A 7,762-nucleotide genomic window follows, 5' to 3' on the forward strand; every position below is an offset into this window, starting at 1 on the left:
CTCTAGGTTTCTATTTGCATGTGATTTGTATTAGCTAGTTTTGAACATGCCTTTTTAACCTACATTTATATAATTGTCAGTTTAAAAAGTAAAGAAATTCTTTCTTCTCTCGTACATTAGAGAAAAAGTATAATTCTTTATATATAATTGAAAATTACTTCCACTTTATATCATAGGCATCATAATTAAATAGCATCACGTTTTATAAAACTCAAAGGTCAAAGATGTCATATGACAATGCTTTAGTTTCATAGCATTTTATATTTGTTTTTAAAGACCTCATGACCTTGAATTTATTTCAAACCCAACATAGAATTTTTTTTCTTGCCTAAAATAAGGACTTATTGTTAAATTGACCTAACATAAACTTTGATTATCAAGCCCATAGTAAGTAGCTTGCTAACATTTTTTATAAGTTTCTAAAATAAGCCACATATGTTATGCATAGCAGAAATTAAACTCCTCTAAAACATGTTGCAGAAAGAAATCTTTCCATCGCCATATTTAATTTCTTCATATCTTGTGTTCATTAAATTCAGAACTCCATGGTACATAAATAAAATGCCTTTACTTCAGGAATTGCATACAGAATTTACATATTTAAAGGCTTATAGGTAAATTGAGAAAAACTTGGTAAACCAACCTTGCAAACCCAGTCTTTTTCTTTTCCTTTGTAGCAGATGAAGAACTGGTAATCTTCAATACCTTGAAATTTTTATTTAAAAATAAATCATGGTATTATGTGAATTTTGTGAATTTAAATTAATCTGACTTGATGTTCAGTGTTTCCATCCTTATTTTTTACATTTATATTTTCTTTTGTCAGCGGCTTACAAATAATGAGGAGACTCTTGTGGCTGATGCAGCAAAGCTGTACTGGGCGTTTGTAAGAACCAAGCAATCGGGGATTCTTGGTATAATGCTCATGGTGCTGATTTACATTCTCCTGTTCATCATTGCTTCCTTTATTTTATATTTGTACTGGAGTCCCGGTGTACAAATTCATGCACCTTGAAAGTAACTGTGGGCCTGAGGCTGCAGTAGGCACAGGGTCAGGTCTCCGCTCATCTTCCGCGACCCTGCCCAACCCCTCCCGCAGCCCCCAGTCCGCTGTCTGCCAGCAGCCCCTCTCCCGCTGCCGCTGCTCCCACACACTGATGATGCCAGCCCCACTTGCACCCGCTGATGGAGCAGAGCTACTGGGGCCAGAGCCAGCAGTGGGTGCAAGCGGGCCGCCACTGTCAGTGGGTGCTAGTGGTGGCTGCTGCCCCAATCACCCCTCAGGAGCAGGGGGAGGTGGAGAAGCCCTCAGGGGCCATCAGGGCTGGCAGCTGCCGCTCACACCCACTGATGGTGCCGAGTGATCAGGACTGGCGTGGGGAACTGGAAGCAGGTGCAAGTGGCAGCTCTGGCGCCGGCTGCGGGTGTGAGCGGGGCCAACGCTGGCAGCAGGTGTGAGCTCCGGTGGGACTGTGGTGTGCAGGAGCAAAGAATTTTCAGTATCCACCAGAGGCTTGCCCCAGTGATAGCGACCACCTTGGTCTGGCACCCCCACTCACCTGCTCCACCATCCTACCGCAGCCAACACCGGCCATGTTCTGCACACGCCCTCTGGTGGTCAGCATACGTCATAGCAACCAATTGTTTGGTTGTACAGTTGTTCAGTTCTGGTTTCGCCTTTCAGTCTATTTGCATATTAGCCTTTCATTATATAGGATTGTCTCAGGTAAGGTGCTTCAGTATTTTTGATATTTCGAGTGTTCAGTTATTTTGTTATATGGTTAGGCTATGTATGAGAACATGGTTAAAGTAGAGAAGTTAGAACCATGTCTACATGGCTAAGGTAGAAATCTTGGTTGTATGTAACAATTGTCATGAAGACCAGCCAAGAAATGTTTTGACTTTCAGAGAAATGTTTTTTCAATAATAGAGAAAACTAATTTTGCTATAAATTTGTTTGCTGTAGACAGTACACGTTTCTTCAAACCAAGGACCAACAAAAATTAAAGATAATCGCTTAAAATCCAATGACATTCCAGAACATTTTTTTGAGAAGCTTTCATTTTCTCCTTTTTCAAACCCACTTTCTTCCCACTCTTCCCACCCCTGACAGCATCACCAATCGAAGAATCATCCTTCAGCTTTGATCCTGAATATCATAGAGTTTGGCTTGCCAGGTTGTTAATTTAGCAAGCAATGAATCTTCTGAAGAAAAGCAAGAAAAGCAACAAGTACAAGGCAGTATTCAAAAATTCTAGGAAATTTTCCCACTCTGTTGATGGTTTCCTTTGCTGCGCAGAAACTTTTTGGTTTGATATAGTTCTCCTTGTCCAATTTTGGTTTTCTTTTCTGTACTTTTAAAAAACATTTTTTATATCCATAACATAATTGCCAACACCAACGTCATGAAGCTTTCCCTCATCATTTCTTATAGAAATTTTAAAGTGTGAGGCCTTATATTTAAGTCTAATTCATTTCATATATGTGCATATATGAAAATTCTAAAAGAAAGAAGAATATTGAAACTGACTATACAGGGGAAGATAAATGATTGTGCAAGGTCTCTGAAGACACAGGATAGAGCACATGTAGACACAATCCTTGAAGTTAGGGAAAAGGTCTTGTTTCTTGATGTGATAGGGAAAGATTGATGTGATTGGGAAAGAGGTGAGGGTGAATGCAAATGCATACAGGTCCCTGACAAGGTGCTGAGGGAGTTCTCATATGATAGCCATTATTATTTTCTATGTAATGGGAGGTGAAATCACTCCTCAATTCTTCCTTCAGTATATAGAAGAGGCCCTGACACAGCTGTAGTAAACTTGTTAATTCTTTTGGGGATGTATGTTGTTTTGGCATAGGCTTGTTTTATATTTTGACGTGTCATGAGCACTGCATGTCATTTTTCCAAGCACTTACTTTCCTAGGAGAGGGAAGGAAGTATTCCATGATCATTCAGTTTTCATTTGACTACTAACTCGTTACATGGCCATGGGGCAAGGATATTTATTTGCTAGATTTTAAGGCATTTTATTGTGTATCATGGCAAAGAGAACACATAGTTCAGATCTTAGAAGAGAATCTCAATGAATCATTATTATTTTAAATGACTAGGATGTACTAGAGAAGTTAAGGAAATAAAATAGTATACCATGTAGTTCAGAATTTTGTAGGATTAAAAAATTATCAGATATTTATTTCCATATCAACACATCTCTTTTCACTTACAACTATGATTTTCTTTGTCCAATGTCTACATTTTTATTTTAAGATAACTTCTGGAGTATGAAAAAGTAAGCTCAGAATGTATGCATTAAAAACTAGATTCTGCCCTAGCCAGTTTGGCTCAGTGGATAGAGCATTGGCCTGTGGAGTGTAGGGTCCCAGGTTCGATTCTCTTCAAGGACATGTACCTTGGTTGCAAGTTCCCCAGCCCTGGTTGAGGTGCGTGCTGGAGGCAACCAATTGATGTGTCTCTCTCACATTGATGTTTCTCTGTCTCTCTCTCTTCCTTCAACTCTCTCTTAAAAGAATCAATGGAAAAATATCTTCCAAAAGTAGATTCTAACCTTTTGCTACCTGAAACAAATAGTTGTGTCTTAAAAATAAAACAGAAACATTACCCAATGGGAAAATTTGAGCAGGAGAAGTGAGGAGGTTTATAATGGATGGATAACTGATTAAAGAAAAAGCAAAGATAGAGTTTCTGGACATCATAGAGAATGAACCTGAAAAGATCCAGGGTGAATAAATAAGTTTCTTTCACTATCCTAACCTAGCACCTAATTATCTTCCATGCTTAACCTATCCTATTCAGATCTAGGCATGCTCAGTAACCTGAAGCAGGTTTTGCTGTATTTTAGAAGCAGATGCACTTAATATTATTTTGGATAATGATAGAATTACAATGATCTTCTATGGAGAAAATATCTGTATTTTCTATATCAATAAATAAAATCACTCCATTATGTCCACTGAAAAGTCTCTTTCTTGAGGTTTGCAAAATACCTTTATCTGCAGTACTGGAGAGCGAGGCAACTCAGTTCTCCCATGAAACACACACTGTCCTCATCGGATGTATCTGGGCAATGAAGTGGAGTTTTGCTCTTCATAGGCAAAGAAACATGGAAATCGTAAGAACTTAGTGATAAATGCCAATGTGGATTTGGGCATGTGGAGTGATTTAGGTTAGCGTTCTTAATCCAAATGTTTAAGCAACAATCCTAACTCTTTCTGGGCTCTTGGACCGGTGTTGTCAAAACATGTGCTAGCATTGTAGGAGTCCAGAGGAGATGAAGTCCGTTGTTCAGGCTGCTAATAGAGAATTTTGCTTAGCTCTGGGCACTGGAAGCTCCATGTTATGGGGACTGGCTGAGCAAGCTTCAGCTTGGCCACTATTGAGTTTGGCTGATTGTATCTCACTCCTCCAGGAACTGAGTAATTTCTTGCTGAAGGGTTTCTACTAGAAAAATTCTCACCTCCCGTAGTTAGTAGGAAAGTTGACTGGCATACCAGTTCCTTGCCTCCATTCAAGGGGGTTCTTGAGCTGGGGGTAATTATTTGAACTGGATTATATGGCTTTTAAAAAACTATTCATCTTTTAAATGATTTTTCTTATTATAGGAAAAACATATGTTTAGAAAAAAGAAAAAAGAATCAAAAAGTAAAGTGAAAACCACCAATAAGCTCACCATCTAGACAAAACACTATTAATCTTTTTGAATTGTATTTTATTCTTTTTCTCATGTATATTTATTTTTACAAAATTGAAATTATACTGTAAGCATAACTTTATCTGTTGATTTTAAACTTAATATTATGTGATAAATATTTTCATATTCTTTACTTACTTCATGAACATTTAATGCCTACATAATATTTTATACTATATAAGCAGCATAAATTATTTAAATATTTCTTTATTCTTGGAAAATAGATTGTTTTATTTTTGTGCAACTTATAAATAATTCTGATGAACATCTTAAGACACAGGGGCTTGTTCACATTTTAAATTATTATTTGAATAGTGTCCTAGACACCCAGAAATGCTGATTTAGAGAGTATGATATTTCTAAGACACTGGATAACTGCTGCAAAATTGTTTTCTAGAGAAGTTGTGTGGATTTGCACGTCCACAGCAATGCATGGGGGAATTTTCCAAACTATGCTCACCTCATGTGTTAACCTCTAATGATCTAATGTAAGGAGTCTCATCCTTCTCCAACTGTATTTCTTGGTTTACTGGTAATTAAACACACTTGGGGGTGTGTGTGTGTTTTTGTTTATTGTTGTTGTTGTTGGTAGTTAATTCTCACCCAAGGATATTTTCCATTGATTTTTAGAAAGAGTGGTAGGGAGGGGGAGAGACACAGAGAGAGAAACATTAATTTGAGAGAGACACATCGACTGGTTGCCTCCCACACTTGCCCCGACCAGGGCCAGGATAGAGTCTGCAACTGAGGTATGTGCCCTAGACAGAAATCAGTCTAAAGGTCTATGCTCTATCCAATGAGCAAAGCCAGCTAGGGCTAACTATTTTTAATGTGCGTGTCATTCATTTGTATTTCTTCCCTGTAATTGCTTTTTATGTGTTCTCTTGCCTTTCTTCCTATAGAGCCGTGGTTGGCAAACTGCAGCTCATGAGCCACATGTGGCTCTTTGGCCCCTTGAGTGTGGCTCTTCCTAAGCCTTAGGAGTACCCTAATTAAGTTAATAACAGTGTACCTACCTATATAGTTTAAGTTTAAAAAAATTGGCTCTCAAAAGAAATTTCAATCGTTGTACTGTTGATATTTGGCTCTGTTGACTAATGAGTTTGCCAACCACTGCTATTCAAATGTTTTTTCTACTGAGTTATGTGATTTATATACATATATATTAACTTATCATATTTTAAAGATATTTTCTTCATTTTATAATTACGTTTTAAATGCAATTTTATTAAAAATAGATATTTATAATTTATATACAGTAAAGTAGTTTGCTCATTTTATGATATTTAAATAACTCTTTAATTAAAAAAACTTTCCTCATTCAGAAATTTTATAACTATTTACTTCTATTTTTATGAAGTTTCAAGTTTTTTCATTGAACTCCTTATATAAGACATATAGATTTAATTTGATATGAATATTGTCAAGATCTAAATAAAAAAATGAGAAATCTTCTTATCTTTTTTGCCTTTTCAAGTTTTTATTTTTATACATTTTTTGTATTAACAAAGAAATACAAAGGACTAAAGCAGACTAGAATAATGAATGAATCAGCCTTGAAAGCAGATACTATCAATAATATTACTGTTGTAATACAAGTTCATTCAAGTATTTTACATTGTTTGTCCTTTTTTAAATGTTATATCCTTGCACATGGTAAGATAGTGTACTATGAGCATAAGGTGGAACCTTCTCTGCAAAGCCAGATAACATGTTTTTCTCTTCAGTGAGAAATGGGCTATAAGTTCCTATCTTCTCTGACGCTGTCATCAACATGGTTGAAGGAGATGATGGGGTTGGGGCAAGTCCAGGGACCCTCCACATAGAAGAGACTATGGGGTCCCACTCAGGAGGGTTCCAGATGATCCAGACTGCTCTACCCAGGCTTTTGCCACAAAACCAACCCTCCCTAGCTAGTCATCTTCCTTGCCCTCCCTCTCTCCCCCCAATTCTAGGGCCTTCTGAGCAGCTTACATTCTTTTCTAAATCAATCATCAGGGAAAGGATGGGAAGCTACAATTGAACAAAACACAACAACTATGACATGTGGCTCAGCACCTTGATCTGAGCCCCCGGGTCCAGGCTGGGGCAGGGCCCAGCAGCCCCTTTCTACAGGTAGTGCATCTGCTCCCAGGTTCAGGAGAGGGTGAAGGAGAAACCTACCCTGAGCAGGGCTGAGCCACACAGCCCTTCTGTGGTGTTTATTGCCCAAAGTTGTGTTGGCATGGGCCAATCCTGGGAGGATACAGGATGAAGAGAAGGGTCTGGGCAGGCTGTTGCTTTGTGTCTCAGATCTTGGATCCTCAGGAGAGGAAGGTGTGTGTGAAGTGGCAAACTCTAAAGGCCCCTGCCACGCTTGGCATGCGTGGCACAGATACATCAATCCTAAGTTCAAACATTTCCAGAAAGTGAAGATATAAACTACGCTTTGCAACAGCAACTCCTAATATGTTAGCAAAACAAAACAAAACAAAACAAAACAAAAAAAAACCCAAAACCCAAGAAAACAAAACAGAAAAAGAAAAAAAGTCTCCTTTCTCCCCATCCTCAGCCTATGTTGAGATGAAATCCTCATCTCAAAGGGGCTTCCTCTTTCCGGGGTGTCCGTGGGGTGGGATCAGGAAGAAGATGGCAGCCCTTGGCCTGGGAATAGACTCTAAGCAGAACAGCCTCTCCCCACACCCACAAGGCTTCCTTGTGCCCCAAACCCAGCAGAGGACAAACACTGAGGTTTCTGTGGTGCTGGATACAATAAGGGCTGAGTGACATGAAGCAAAGGGGAGATACAGCAAAAGAGACAGGGGTGCTGCGCCCATTGTCTGGTACAATGTGGGCAGGCACCAGACCGGGCAGGGCAAGGCCACAGATCCTGCTGCCAGAGTGGAGATCAGACACTCATCCATGGCTTTTGAGACAATTGGGTCACAGGAACTAAGATGAGTTTCCCAACATACTAACCACTGGGAGGGCAGAGATGAGGGTGCAGGCCAAAAGCAATGAGGTGCCCAAGGCAGAGGCAAGCTCTTGCTAGCCTAGGATACTGTTCCCTA

The 7,762-nt window shown here is 39.0% G+C and overlaps 1 long non-coding RNA gene across 1 annotated transcript in view; it reads right to left on the reverse strand.

Annotated features, from left to right (window-relative positions):
* Positions 1-7,403: 7,403 nt before the first annotated feature.
* Positions 7,404-7,762, reverse strand: part of LOC107183664 — an 11,082-nt gene continuing 10,723 nt past the window's right edge. The window contains exon 3 of the long non-coding RNA XR_001514447.1: positions 7,404-7,518. This is a non-coding gene — a long non-coding RNA (uncharacterized LOC107183664). The remainder of the gene's footprint in view (positions 7,519-7,762) is intronic.

Source organism: Myotis davidii, unplaced genomic scaffold (assembly GCF_000327345.1).
Source record: "Myotis davidii unplaced genomic scaffold, ASM32734v1 scaffold342, whole genome shotgun sequence".
Taxonomy (NCBI): Eukaryota; Metazoa; Chordata; class Mammalia; order Chiroptera; family Vespertilionidae; genus Myotis; species Myotis davidii.